Source organism: Cavia porcellus, unplaced genomic scaffold (assembly GCF_034190915.1).
Source record: "Cavia porcellus strain 051 isolate PalLab524CR breed Dunkin Hartley unplaced genomic scaffold, mCavPor4.1 scaffold_11, whole genome shotgun sequence".
Lineage (NCBI taxonomy): Eukaryota > Metazoa > Chordata > Mammalia > Rodentia > Caviidae > Cavia > Cavia porcellus.
The window spans coordinates 83,578,016-83,593,262 of NW_026947494.1; positions in this window are offsets into that span (position 1 = coordinate 83,578,016).

The following is a 15,247-nucleotide window of genomic DNA, read 5'->3' on the forward strand; positions in this document are numbered from 1 at the left end:
GATGCTTTGAGGTTCTCCTCACTGATGTCCTTTCCACAGACCCTGACATCTGTGGGCCACCAAGGCCATCCACAGCACAGGGAGATAGATATACGGCAGGCAGCCATGGGAAAGGTGACAGCCTCCACCACACTGTGGGTGCTTCTCACTGTGGCTCACTGTTTGTAAAATGCATAACCTAATCAACAGTGCAGACAGTCATGTTTGCTCAACGTGTTGTGTGCCTGTTAAATAGTTTGCAGATTATTTCATGAATCCTTTGTCCAATTATAGAAGCTAAAGTGCAGTCATGTTTGATGACTACAAATGATCATTTTTGTTTCTAATAAAGTTTTTGTCTTTGTTTTATATCCTTAGGGGGATGTAGTCAGCATAGTGGCACACTCCTGTAATCCCAGCACTTGGGAGCTAAGGTAATCGAATTGTTAAAAATTAAAGACCAAAAAAAAAAAAAAAAAAATTGAAGACCAGCCTGGGTTACAAAGTGAGCCCAAGTCCAGCCTGAATTACAGAGTGAGACCCTATCTCAAAAAACAAAACAAAACAAACAAAAAACATTGTGCAAACCAGGCACGGTGGTGCATGACTATAATTCCTGAGTTCATGAGACTTAGCTAGGAGGATTTCTGCAAGTTTGAGGCCAGCCTGGGGCCAGCCTGCATACAAAGCAAGACCCTGTCTCAAAAACAAACAAACAAATTGTGCGGTATGACAGGTGTAAAACAAATTCTTTAAAATAAAAGTACTAAAACCAGCCCTGTATATTCGTTGGGTTACATGTATGAATGCTACAGCTTTCTCGAGGTGATTTTGATGCCCTGCTGGTTTACTATAAAATTGGCTAGCTTCTTGAAGTTGGCAAATGAAACCTTTTTTGGAATCAAACTCAGGACCTCATGCTTACGGGGGGGGGGGGGTTCTGTGCTACTGAGCATTATCCCTGACCTGGCAAATAAAAACTTAAAATTGGGTTTTAAGTTTAAAAAAATTTGTAGGTTTGGGCCAGGGATTTTGATAAGCATCTGCCTGGTAAACACCAGGTTGTGAGTTTGATCCCTGGTACCAAAAAACATTTTTTTGTAGGATAGGGCCAGGGATTTAGCTCGGTAGCACAGTGCCTGCCTGGCAAGCATGAAGTTTGATTCCCAGTACTAAAAACAAAAAAAATTATAGGATGGGAAGAGGATATCTTAACCCTCTATCATGATTAGGTATAGAAAAATGTGAGCTCTATGGCTGGTCCGAAGGTAGTGAGTTATCTCAATTGATTGTTCACAGTCAGTACAGATTGAACTCCTTGTTCTACTCTTTCCCCCCTTCTCACTACTGCACTTGACTAGTCTAAAAAAAAAAAAAGAAAAATGTGAGCTCTAACTTATTTTCAGATTTAGTCGTGTTCCATTTGTACAGTTGATGCTTCTGGAAGAATGTTCCAAAGTGCCACGATTCTCAGAATAAACCATTTGCAGTTTGGGCACGGTAGCACATACCTATAATCCCAGCGTTCAGGAGGTTGAGTTAGGAGGGTTGCCTTAAATTTGAGGCCAGCCTCAACTACACAGTGAGACCATGTCTCAAAAAGAAAAAAAGAAGTCACAAGAAGTTTCTCTTGGAAACAAAGCAAATTTAGTCTAATTTCAATTAAACTACCTAAGTCTCCAGAGTACCAGATACTATCAAGTTCACCTAAAGTATGAAAACTCCTAGTTCAAACGTGTGACTCCCAGGAATTTGATGCACAGTAGTGAGTAATGTTTACACTGGTACATCTTGAAACTAACAGATGTTGAATGAATATTAGGTAAATAAGAGTTTTATGGGTGGGGAGCTGCAAACCAGTGGCCATTCAGTAAGTACCTGCAAAAACCATCATGAAGGGGGCTGGGGATTTAGCTCAACGGCATAAGCGCCTACCTTGCAAGCAGACAGTCATGAGTTCGATCCCCGGTACCAGGAAAAAGACAAAAACAAAACAACAACAACAAAAAAACCCATCATGAAGCCTCCAGCTACACAGCAGGGAAAGTGTGATTGGCCATTTAGGTACAGCTTTAGCTGGGCCTGGTGGTGCAGGCTTCTAGTCCCAGCCCTTGGGAGACTGAGGCAGGAGGATTGCTGTGAGTTCAAGGCCAGTTTGAACTACCTCATGAGACCCTGCCTCAAAAACCAAATGAAACACACACACACACACACACACACACACACACACACACAAAGGCATGGCTTTTGCAAACTATTTTGGGCCAACTGGACTTATCCACTGCCATGAGAATAATAAGAAAAGCTGGTGCCACTACAAGTTCATGGTTTCTGACCTGTGTTGTCTGTTATTTCTCTCATTTCTGGTCAGATTCCCTTAGAAATCCTTGCTATTCCACAGAGCCCACCACCCTGTTTCAATTCGGTTGTCACACCCTTCATTAAACCAGGCTACTATTTCCCAGGGAAACTGGAGAGTGGAGGAAGTAAAGAAAAAACTGTCCTTCACTCTTCAAATTCTAGGCTTGCTGGCTTAAGAATAGGGGCCCTACCTTCAAAATCTACTATAATTGGTGCTGTTCCTGTAACGAGTTTTCTTTATCTAGGGGCTTTAAAAGGACCAGTTGATTTCCAGAAAATATTCATAAATAGGCTCATAAAGCCTCGAGACCTGAAGTTTCTACTTAACAAAATGAACAAAAGGCCCATACATTTTGATTGTATGTGGAGATTATTCAAGTAAAACATAAATGTCGACTAAAACAATTTGTTTTTCAAAAAGAGCTGTGCCACATAGATATGAAGGTATTTTCTAAAGGGAACCATACTTAAAAACAAAAAATCTGGGTGTGGTTATGTATGCCTCTAACCCCAGCACTTGGGAGGCTGAGGCAGGAGGATCATTTTGTGTTTGAGGCCGGCCAGGGTTACACAGTGAGTTCAAGGCCAGTCTGAACTACATAGTGATACCGTGTCTGAAAATAACAAAAATAACAAAAAAAAAAAAAGAATTTTTATTTAAAGGTCATTAAGTTCAGCCAGCTTTTATAGACTACCAACATACAGTTGCCTATAATGTTTCCCTGTAATACAGATTCATGTGTACAATTTCCTTTTTATTTATTTTACTATTTTTTTCTTTTGGACTTTTTTTTCCAGACAGTGTCTATGCAGTTGAGGCTGGCCTTGAACCCACTTTGTAGCCCAGGCTGGTCTCTAATTTGCAACGATCCTCCTGCCTCAGCCTCTTGAGTGCCAGGATTACAGGCATGAGCCACCACAGCCAGCTAACTTTTTTTTTTTTAACCAGGGATTGAATTTGCAACCTTGAACTTGCCAAGCAGGTGCTTATGCCACTGAGCTAAATCCCCAGGCCTCTTTTGGGCTTTTTGAGACAGGCTCTCACTATGCAGTTCAATCTGGCCTTGAACTCACTTTATAGCCCAGGCAGGTTTCGAACTCAAAGTGATCTTCCTGCCTCAGCCTCCCAAGTCCTGGGATTCCAGGTGTATGTCACCATGCCCAGCTAATTTTATTTTTAATTTTTTCTTCTTTTTTCCAATATTTAAATTGTTAACATTATTTCTTGTTTGTCATCTATGCTAGCTAGTTCATCTTTGCTTTGTTTCCAATATTGAATAGATCAGGTAAAATTTTTAGGGGTCTCATTTGTTTATGCATATTTTAGCAAGTTTGCAAGACAGTTGATTTTGTTTGTTTGTTTTTGAGATGAGATCTTGCTATGTAGTTCAGGCTGGCTTTTGAACTCTCTGTGTAGCCCAGGCTGTCCTTGAATGAATCCTCCTACCACAGCCTCCAGAATGGGATTACAGCATGTCCTACCACAGCCAACTCCTAAAGGTGACTTCTTAAGCATTGTGCACTTGCATAAAACATTGAAACTTCTTCAGGAAAGAGAGCATCAAATAGGGTGACCCATGCCTGTAATCCCAGCACTTAGGAGCCTGAGGCAACAGGATCGTGGTGAGTTCAAGGCCAGTCTAGGCTACACAGTGAGATCCTGCCTCAAAAAACAAAACAAATAATTTCTTAAATTTTTCTGTGTGGGCAACTGCTATGCTGCAGTGACCGGTCCCAGTTTTTCATTAATCTCTCTCCTTCCCTCCCTCCCTCCCTCCATGTGAATTTTTATTCTTTGACTCATTTTTTTTACAACTTTTATTTTAGTTTTTATTAATCCCATTACAAGTCTTCGGGACTGGGAATGTAGCTCAGGAGAACAGCACATGCTTCAAGTTTAAAGCTCTGGGTTCAATTCCTGGTACCAAAAGAAAGAAAGAAAAGAGTTACAAGGCTTAGGTTGCCCTTCACAGTATTTCCAATGACTGCTGTTGGGAAGATGGATATGTGCAGCTATGAATCATGAACCATAACAAGATGCTTTTGTACGTCTCAATTTTACCTGTTTGTGTATGAATACAATTTGTCTGCACACAACGATTACACTCGTGCGACTGCCCTTAGTATACCTCTATGTGGGTGCTTACAAAAGTGTGTCCGCTGGCATGCAGAAGATTCCAGGCTGGACAGTGCACCTGGAAGGCCGCTTTAGGAGAAGCCACTGGGGCCCACCGTGAAGGGTGAAGGTTGCCATCACCGCAGGGAGTGGGAGCTTTGGCTGCTCCTGCTTCTACCAGCCTGAGAGCAAGGAGGGAGGACAAGTCTGGTGCACGATCCCCAGGGATGCTGGGCCTCAGAGGCCCTGTTTACGTCAGCAAACCGCAGTGTCCCTGCCATGGGAAGTCCTTGGTGAAAACTGTATGCAGTGAGTCTGAGGCCTGAAGTTGGATTATCTAGACGGCCACTTCCTATACTGCCCCATGGGTTTCAAACCTGGGCATTTTGTCCGCCTTAGGATCCCAGGCTCTAGGTTACACCTGTGACATTGACTGCCTTGACTCATGGGTACCCATGGGAGACCTGGTGAGTCCAGGACCAGCGAAGCCCACTGGGGTGTTAGACTTCAACCATGAACAGCCTGAGAGCTTTCCAATAAGTGTCATTTGAAAGTCAAGCCAATAACTAACCAGATTGAGCGTACCACACCTCTTTCTCAGAAAAGACTGATTATTTCTTGCCAAGTCAGAAACACATCCGAGACTGCTTCCTGGTTTCTCTTTCTGGATCACGGAAGGGGATCAACTTCATGAAGACTCCAGGATGAAAAGGGTGCAAAGAAGCATGAACAGTCTCCTGCTTGAATTTTGATCCCACATCAGAACCAGAGGTGTCTTGAGAGTTTATATTTGTTCAGGGGACTCACACGGCGCAATGCAATTTCTACATGTCAGCTCATGTGACCTCTACTCCAAAAAAAAGATATTGACGACTTACAGGAAAAAAGTGTATGTTATTATTGCCAATTTTATTGTATAGAATGGTCTAGGAAAAAAAGGGAAAAAGTGGTCAAGGGAAGCTGAGCTTGGTGGCTCATGCTTGTCATCCCAGCACTCTGGAGGCTGAGGCAGGAGGATTGTTGCGAATTCAAGATCAGCCTAGTCTACAATAGCCAGCCTGAACTGCAGAGAGAGAACCTGTCTCAAAAAAAAAAGGGGGGGGGTGGTCCAAGAAATGTCATTTTTTTGTTTTCGAAATAAATTCCCTTTAAAAATATAAATAATGCCAAGCCCAGTGGTGCATGTCCGTAATCCTAGACCTTGGGAGGCTGAGGCAGGAGGCCAGCCTGGGCTACATACTGAGTTCAAGACCAGCCTGATGTAGACTGAGACCCTGTCTCAAAAAAAAAAAAAAAACTCAATAATTAAATAAGAGACTTCCGGGAGAACATGGTGGACAGATAACAGCTACTATGGAGGCTCTCTGAAAGGCTCGATTCAGAAGTCAGGAATGGTGCGGAGTAAGGAGTCATAAGCAGGTGGAGATATGCTCTGCTGACTCAGGAACGAACTGGGCTGAGAGAAACCAACTTGGAATGCAGTCCTGGTGCTAAAACAGGAACAGAAAAGCCTCAGTGTGGAGGCTGGAGCCCGCGCCATTGGAAGCCACGATTTGGGTTTCCCGCCGCACGGCAACTGCCTCTACATCGGCTCGGCAAGGAGAGAGACGCGCAGAAGCTCTGAGAACGGGAATCTGCGAACGGAGTCGAAAACAGGACGGGCAGGGAGGCGTGCACTGACTTGTGGTGAGGGGAGTGAGAGAAACTGACACTCTACCACAGTTTGACTCCAGCCGAGGACATTCTGGGCCTGGGCAGTCCTGCGGAGCAGGGCGCGGTGGCGACTCCAGCCACACATCCCCCTCTCAGGCGGGATTGGTGAAAAGTGCCTGGCCTGTGTGACGCTGTTGGCGGACCCGGTAGGCTGGCCCAACCCAGATTCCAGAGCTTGACTGTGGCTGGGAGGGGCGGGGCCCCGCGTAGGCTACCTGGTCCGTAACTCCCTGGTGCGCTGCGGTGGGCAGGAACACCTAACCGGCGCAATTCGATCAGGCTGTGGCTGACAGGGAGAGAAGCTGGGTCTCCTATATAAGCTTGCATATATAAGGAACAGAGAATATGGGAAGAGGCAGCAACAAGAAAGGCTCCTCGGCCCCCAATTCTGAGAAACAGGCAATAGCGGACACCGCACCAATACACATAAAGCACCATATAGAGAGCCTCATAGATCAGTTCAGGAATGAAGTTATCAATGACCTGAAGCTAGAAGTATGCAGAATAGTTAGAGAAATGCTAAGCACCACCCAAGAAAAAACAGATGGTGGAATGGAAGAACAGAAAAAGAGGGGAGAATTGTTTGATGGAGAAAACAGAGAAAGCATAGAATACGTGAAGCAGGTTCCAAGGGACTACCAAGAAACTAAGAAGTCTATCGAAGACTGGCATAACAGCTTGAAAGAAACTAAGGACAGACTATCTGAACTGGAGGGCAGATTTGTAATATGGGAGAATGAAATGAAAAACTTCTTAAAAATAACAAAGAAACAAACAGCAATAATGCAAAGACAAGAAGATGATAAGAGGATCCATAACTTAAGGATTAAGAACATAAAAGAAGAAGTAGGGACACAAACAAATGAACTACAAAAGCTACTCACAGAAATAATCCAGGAGAATTTTCCTAATTTAGCAAAAGGTAAAGATACTCAGATGTATGAGGCATACAGGACCCTAGCTACCTACAACCCAAACAGAGCAACACCCAGGCATATAATAATAAAAATTCCAGAAATTCAATACAAGAACAGAATATTAAAAGCTGTAAGAGACAAGAAACAGACCACTTACAAGGGAACACCCATCAGAATTACAGCAGATTTCTCGACACAAACCATCAAATCACGAAGAGCGTGGGGGGAAATAATTCAAGCTTTGAAAGATAATAATCTCCAGCCAAGATTGAGATATCCTGCACAACTATCCCTGGAAATTGATGGAAAAACAAGGTGCTTCCAGGATAAAGAGGAACTAAGGGAATATGCAACCACCAATTCAACCCTACAGAAAGTATTGCAGGATATTCTAAAAAAAGAAAAATACAAAGAACCCAGAAATAGTGGTGGGGAGGCCACAACGAATGGAGCAGAGAACAAAATGAAGAAGACAAACTGACAGCTACTGACAGAAACAGAGCTCAACAGAAATGAGACAGAGACGATTGGATGATAGGAACAGCTATTTTGGAGAAAATGACATCTTAATAGGTAATACTGATTTAGTATCATCTTGTTTTGAAGTCTCATCTAGCTTTTGTTGTTCTGTCTCCAATGGTCTAAACAGGTTGTATCTTATTGGATTTTATTATGTACGATAGTATAAGCAAAAGCCTTTTAAAGACAAGGAGATTATACAGAAGCCATTGTTCATTTTCTGTTAGCCGATTCTAAATACTCTGTAATGCTATCATTCTCTTAAATGGTTTTACATTGTTTTGATATACTTAATGCTACAGTATTTGAAGTTGTACTCAAGGACTTCAAGGAAAGAGTCAATATGGTAACTACTTTTAGGTCAGGATTATCTGGTGGTGAAACACTACTCTGCTTAAATGGTTATGTTTTGATTTGCGCTATTTCACTGTTATGCCCTCTTTTATCTCGATCTCCACTCCATTATTTACTTTTTTATTTTTATCCTTTTAATTAAAGGAAAAATAAATAAAAATAGCAGGATATATTATAGTAACCCACTTTGACTTTCCATTATCTCGATTTAAAGCCCTTTATTACTCTCACCAGCTTGTTTTTGACTGATGTTCCCCTATTCTGTTTTGCTGGATAGTATCAGGTTCAAAAGTTTAGGCATCAGCTGTGAAGATAATGAGATTCATTATAACGCCCATTCTCGTTGACTTTTATCTACTTTTGAAGACCTACAATGTCTCCAATGTTTTGGTTTTGTCGGTTTTGTTCTTTACTGTTTTGTTCAATTTTATTATAACCAATGATATAGGCAATTCTATTAGAGATAGCGGCAGGCATTATGGTATCCATTGTTGATCACCTTGTATTATGTTTTTACATTATCTATTATGTCCACCCTTTTGATATGACCGATTCTGTTCTATCACATTTGGTTTTACTCTCTTCCAAAAAAGTAATAAGAACTGTGGGAGCAATGAAACCCAAAATGTGTAATAGTCACTGTGCAAAAGAGAGGAAAAGAAAGTGCTCTAAACTATATAACTGCATGTATATTTAAGTGTATAAGATAGAAAATGATATCACAGAGTTTTATTGGATCATTGAACAGAACTGTTTGCAGTATCATTGTTGGAATGTCCACTTTACAAGCTCTAATTTTGTGACTTAAACAATTATTTCTAAGATGACAATATGTTATCCATTAACTAGTGATTTCCTACTGTTTATTTTTTTTTCTGTAAATCTGTATAACTTGTACCCTTTCTCTGCTTTTTTTTTCTCCTTAAATAAAATTTAAAAAAATAATAATTAAATAAGAGGCAGTTGTGGTGTGCATACTTAGAATCTCTGCATGCAGGAAGGTTGAGGCAGGATAGAAATTTCAAGCCTATTGCAGGCAATTTAGTGATTTAACAAGGCCCTATCTCAAGATAAAAAAACACAAAAAATACAACTATAGTGCTGTGCATGGTGAGACACTTATAATCCCAGCACTCAAGAGGCTGAGGCAAAAGGATTGCAGTGAATCTGACGGCAGCCTTGGCTACATAGTGAGCTCCAGGGTGGGACCCTGTCTCAAAAAAGAAAAAAAAAAAGCCTGGAGATATTGCTCAGTGTGAAGGCCTAGTACTCTAGTACTGCAGGGAAATAAGAAAGAAAGAAAAGAAAAAAGAAAAACTAAATCAATGTCCTTTAAAGAGTCTTAAATTTTTTTCAGAATTACATATTTTTGTTCATTTGTTTGTTTGGTACTGAGGATTGAATGTATGATCTCACACTTACTAGGCAGGCACTTATTATGCTGTTGAGTTAAATCCCTGGCCAGGCTTATATATTTTTAAAATTTTATTTTATTATTTTTTAAACATTTATTTATTTTGGAACTGAGGATCAAACTCACAACCTCATACTCGCCAGGCAGCCACTTCAGCCATTGAGCTATATCCCCAGCCCTAAAATTGTATTTATTTTTAAGTCAGCACATATTTGCAGCACGCAATGGTTACATTCCTTGTGGGGAGTTGGGACGGTTCCGTAGCACATCTTCTTTTTCTAATTGCTTCTCCATTCTCTCCTCTCCTTCTCCCTCCAGAATTATATAATTAAGATGCTGACCTTTTGAGATTTTAGATTTTTAAATCACTCAGGATTGGTTTCTTGGAACTATAGCCCGCCCCCCCCCCCCCGCCCCATCATCCTAGTGATGGTAATGGTAGCCCCTGAGTCCTACAAAGGTTCTCACTTTACCAGCCGGCTGTGTCTTTCAGACTGCTGAGATCTCACGACCTGAAGGCTAAGAGACTGGCTCTGCATCCAACCTTTGGTCCCTTCTTTCGGATGCCCCTGCTGGAAAGTGTTCTCAGGAGCCTAACAGCTGGCTCTGCGTGGAGCAGGGGCCTGGGGCAGGACCTAGGGCAGCGCTAGAATGTCCCACCCTTCGGATGCTGGCAAGTGGTGGTGAGGTAGGGGCTGGCAGGAGGGCAAAGGGAAGAAAGGTGCGGAAGAGGAGGAGGGGGGAGGGGAGAGGGAGGGGAGAGGGAGGAGGGGAGGGGAGGGGGAGGGCGAGGGGAGGGGGAGGGGAGGGGGAGGAAGGAGGAGGAGGAGGGAGGAGGAGGAGGGAGGAGGAGGAGGAGGAGGAGAAGAAGAAGAAGAAGAAGAAGAAGAAGAAGAAGAAGAAGAAGAAGAAGAAGAAGAAGAAGAAGAAGAAGAAGAAGAAAGAGGGATGCTTTGCTGTGGGGTTTGAGCTGAGCCTGGAGATCGCACTTTCTAGATGGGCCAGATGAGAAAACCCACCTGCCTTTGCGTCCCTGGCGGCTCAGCGGACACCCAGCAGGGGGCTCTCCCGGCCTCCCGGCGCCGCCAGGCCGCGTTACCTTTTCCCCACCGCCCTCCGCGCCGCCGCGGGAGCCGCCCGCTCCTGGTTACCACGGCAACCGCGCGGAGCCCGCAGCCTGCTCCGCCGCTGCGCTGACTTCTCCAGCTCGGGCTGCGGTGCAGTGGCGAGGACCGACAGACAGAGGCGGACTCCGGAACCTCATTCCTTGCTGCCTGAGCCGACCGTGACCCTGCGGATCCTGAGGGAACCAGGCAGAAGGAACAAGGAGGGGACGGGTGTGCCTTGGGGCCACCCATGCTGACCTCCTGGGGTTTCATCTGCAAGACCGAGCGGGTGGCTGGGCGCCGAGCGCGGTGCAGCCAGGGCAGCAGCACCTGTGCACCAGGCCCCCTGGGCAGCAGGGATTCGCTGCTGATGGAGAAGATACAGAGTTGAAGACCCAACTGGTGAGTGCTATCAAACCTTCCTTAGGGGGAGCAAACCTAAATGGTAAGGCTTTGTGTCTCGGTGGATGCCTTTTTAAAAAATCACATTTAAATGGCTTATGACTTTAAATTGCATGTTCTTCTGACATCTCCAGGGTTCTTGGAGCTATTTTGCCTCCCATTAAAGACACTGCTCTTTTAGCCAGTGCGAGCTACACCCCAGTGTCTGTATCTCCATTACCGCTCAGCACCCCACTGGTGCAGATACCGCGCATCACACACAGCCGAGGCTCTGTGGGAGAAGCTGCAGCCCTCAGTTCCCCAGCCACCATCATCCAGTTTCCTTGATGCTCCTGTTCCGCCATCAAAGAAATAACGTCCCGAGGAAAACCAGTAGTATGCTAGGTGCCCGAGAAATGCCAAGGGATTCCCGGCAAACCGTGTCGTTTCTGGGGAGCTCACAGTGAATCCATGAGCTCATCCAGAAGACAATTGTTACGCTAGGAAGGACGTCTATTTCCGTCCAGCAGAGGGCGCTGGATAAGCAGGCCACGAGAAGAGACCCGCGCCCAAGGACTCAAGCACTGTGCTCCCGGGCTGCAGGACACCGCAAGGGCTTCTCTCGGGGTCGTCCTACAAGGGGTGGGTAGGGTTACAACCTCTGGGGAGCCTGGCAAGGGTCACAGGACTTGTAGAGGAAGGCGTTTGTTTTCGAAGAGAACGACTGTGATTCTATGGGAAAATATTTCAGTGTATCAAGTCCTCCCCTCTCCTGCCACCTTTTCCTTCCCCTCTCACTTCCCAAAGCCTTTCGTAGTGGCCTAGCACTGTGATCAACAGCGTAGCATTGTCATTGTTTTGGAAAGATTCAAGGGAAAGGTACCTTTGTTAGAATGGAAGGTAAACAGAAGGCCCCTGGTTCTCAAACCTGACTACGTGTTAGAACACCTGGGGGACTTTGTTGTTTTTGAGACATGGTCTCCTTATGTAGTCCAGGCTGGCCTTGAACTGTGATCTTCCTGCCTCAGCCTCCCGTGTGCTGGGATTATATGCATGGGCCACCAGGCCTGCTCTGGGGAACTGTAAAAAAAAAAAAAATACTAATGCCCATGTCTCATTTCCCCGACATTCTGACTTAATTGACTTGGGATACAGCCTGCAGTTGGATTTTCTTTTTCTTTCTTTCTTTCTTTCTTTCTTTCTTTTTCCTTCTTTCTTTCTTTCTTTCTTTCTTTCTTTCTTTCTTTCTTTTGTTCTTTCTTCCTTCCTTACTTTCTGTCTTCTTTTTTTTTTTTTTTAATTTCCCAAGCATTCCAATGTGTGAAGGGGGCAGCCCCCTGTTCTAATCGATCTGGGCAGAGTCTTTCCAGATGAGTTTGGTTAAGAGTTTGCCTCTCATTTAGGCTGCTGTTGCAGGACTGGGTATGTAGCTGCCAGGAATGCCTAGAAGCTACAGGCTCAAAGACTTGGCTGGGAAGTAGCTATTCAAAAACGGGGTGAAGGTGATGTTTGGGGGTTTTGTAAAGTGTAGTCCTAGTCCCTGATGGCTTTATGGACTTCACCTCTGTGTGCTAACCTTGAGTCACATGATAAGCCCCCACCCTCTTGCAAGGAGAGAAGACCTTTAGAAAGCAGAGGAGGAGTAGAAAGAAGCAGTGATAAGAGTTAAAAGATTATCTAGGAATTCAGTGTTACCCTTCTCTGGCCTGAAACCCTTCCAAGTTCCTCTTAAACCCAAGAGAAATCCTAGAAATTCCCTTTCTCTGACCAATGGAGCACCAGAGAAATATCTTCTCTGTGCATGCATGCAGGGCTTGGGGCAAAAGGTTTTCCTAACCCTTCTACTCCAATGCCCTCTCATAAATATTTACAAATCGTAACTGCTGAGAGGCAGGTGGGAGGCAGAAACTGCACAGCAATTCACAGAGCCTAAGGTGCTCAAGGAAATTAGGTAAGGCCAGACTGAGTGTGGTGGCACATGTCTGTAATGCCAGCACTCAGGAGGCTGAGGCAGGAGGAGTGCAAGCTTGAGGCTCGCTTGGACTATACATTGAGACCCTATGTCCTGCCCCCGCCCAAACACGATCTACTAAGTTAGTGCCAGAATTTCAGAATTTCATCCTTCACAGCTTCCTAAGGCTCTTGCTTTACTCTTTTTGCTTTTATTTTGTTTTTTTCCTATTTGGGGCAGGGTTGTAGGCTGGTCTTGAGCTCATTCTGTAGCCCAGACTGGCCTCAAATATGGATCCTCCTGTCTCAGCCTCCCAAGTGCTGGGATTACAGGTGTGCACTACCATGTTGCTTTAGTTTTGGCTAAATGGCAAGGAGCAAGATTTCACTGGGAGGAGGGAAATCAATGATACGCTACGACTTCTGAAACCACTGACAAGGCCTGTTACCTCACAAATGAGCAAGACGATTAAGACGCGGTAAGGAACATCTACACCCTGGATTGGGGGTCACAAGGCCTGGGTAGCGGGTGAGAGGGAGTGGTGGGCAGTGTCTCCCAGCAGAGAAGGGCTGCAGCATGTGACTGACGGCGCATCCCCGGGTAGGACCCAGGCAAGCCCACCCCTTGTGCCGGTTTACCGAGCAACCCTGAAGCAGAACCAGCTCCATCCTCTCCTCCAGTCATTGTGTCTCCAGGCTGTGCGCAGCCACAGGAACATTAGTTTGTCTACCTGAGCGACACCCTGAGTCTATCTTTCGGAGGCTCAGGTCTAAAAGGTCTTTCTTCTGGGTATACTTGTTCCAGAAAATTGTGAGTTAGAGTTTCAACTTCTGTTCCTTCTTCAACATACTGCTCCTTTAATATTGGACCAAACCTTTTCGGTGTGGGCAAGGGTGCTGGGGATGGAACCCAGGGGCTCAGGCCTGCTTCATGAACTCTACCACTGAACTACACACCCAGCATACAATTGACAGTTTTCCCTCATTTGGTTTTTTGAGGCAAGATCTTGCTGTATAGTTCAGGCTGGCCTTGAGCTCACAGCAATCCTCCTGCTTCAGCCTCCTAAGTGCCAGGATCACAAGCGTGTGCCACCATGCTCAACTTTCTTTACTTTTTTTTTTTTTTTTTTTTTAGCTCCAGGTCTTCAGCTGTAAATTTCTTTAATTTTTGAGACAGCATCTCCATATGACCTTTAACTCACTATGTAGTTCATGCTGGCCTGAAACTTACCGTCCTCCTGCCTCAGGCTCTTGAGAGTTGGGACTGGAGGCATGCTCTACCGAGCCTGGCCTGCATGTTTGTGACTTTAAAAGTGTGTGCGGGGCTGGGGATTTAGCTCAGCGGCATAAGCACCTGCCTTGCAAGCAGGCGGTCGTGAGTTCGATCCCTGGTACCGACATAGATGAAAAAGACAAAAAAAAAGTGTGTGCACATGGAAAATGAAATGCCCATGTGCAAAAAACTGAGCTGAACTGATGGGTTGTAAATGGGTTTTCAATTTTCAAAATTCATTCGCCTTTTCAATAACAATGCTCAAGTAAAACACTGAAGATTGACAGAATGGGGGAGAGAAAGAAAGGAGGGGATCCCTTGAAGTTTGGGTGGCATGAATGTAGAGGGGGAGAGGCAAAATCCCAGATATTGCCATATTACAATGTAAAATGTGGTGTTCTTGGCCCTAGAAACCAGGAAAATCCCAGGAGTGGCAACTACGTCAAATACGCATGAGTCTGCAGGTTTCCTGTCACGTCTAGGCACGTGTTAACTCTGGTGGAGTCCTTGCCTGGGGAGGTGGCTCGGGAACATCGACTGTCTGGTTGAATATCAGGACCATCTTTTATAAAGTTGTACTTTTCACAGTGACAGTTTTGGAGAAAGCCGCACTTGTCTCTGAAGCAACATTAGAAAACAATAAGGGAATTTTCATTTTCCCAGTGCAAAGGGCAGCCTTTGGGGACCTTTCCCTTTAAAGAACAGAAGAGCAAAGTTGGGAATGTAGTTGAGCAAGGCGGGGGCTCCATCCCCAGCCTGAGAAGGAGAAAATAAAAATTGTTAACGGCCAGGCCTGGGGCACAAGACCGTAATCCCAGCATATGAGAGGCTGAGGCAGGAAAATTATAGTTCCGGGCCAGCCTGCACTTCACAACAAGGCCAAGAAACCCTGAAGTACATAGCAAGACCCTCGTCTCATTCATTCACCAATCAATATAAACATTCTAAATAGGTCAACTTCTTTTTTTCCCTTTTCTTCTGTTGTGTTTGTTTGTTATTTGAGACACAGTCTCACTATGCAGTTGAGGTTGGCCTTGAACTCACTGTGTAGCCTAAACCGGCCTTCTGCCTCACTGGGATTATAGGTGTGCACCCGTACACCAGGTCCAGGTCACACCCGAGAGGGGAAAGATGAGGTATGCGATGAGAATTTTTAAATGATGG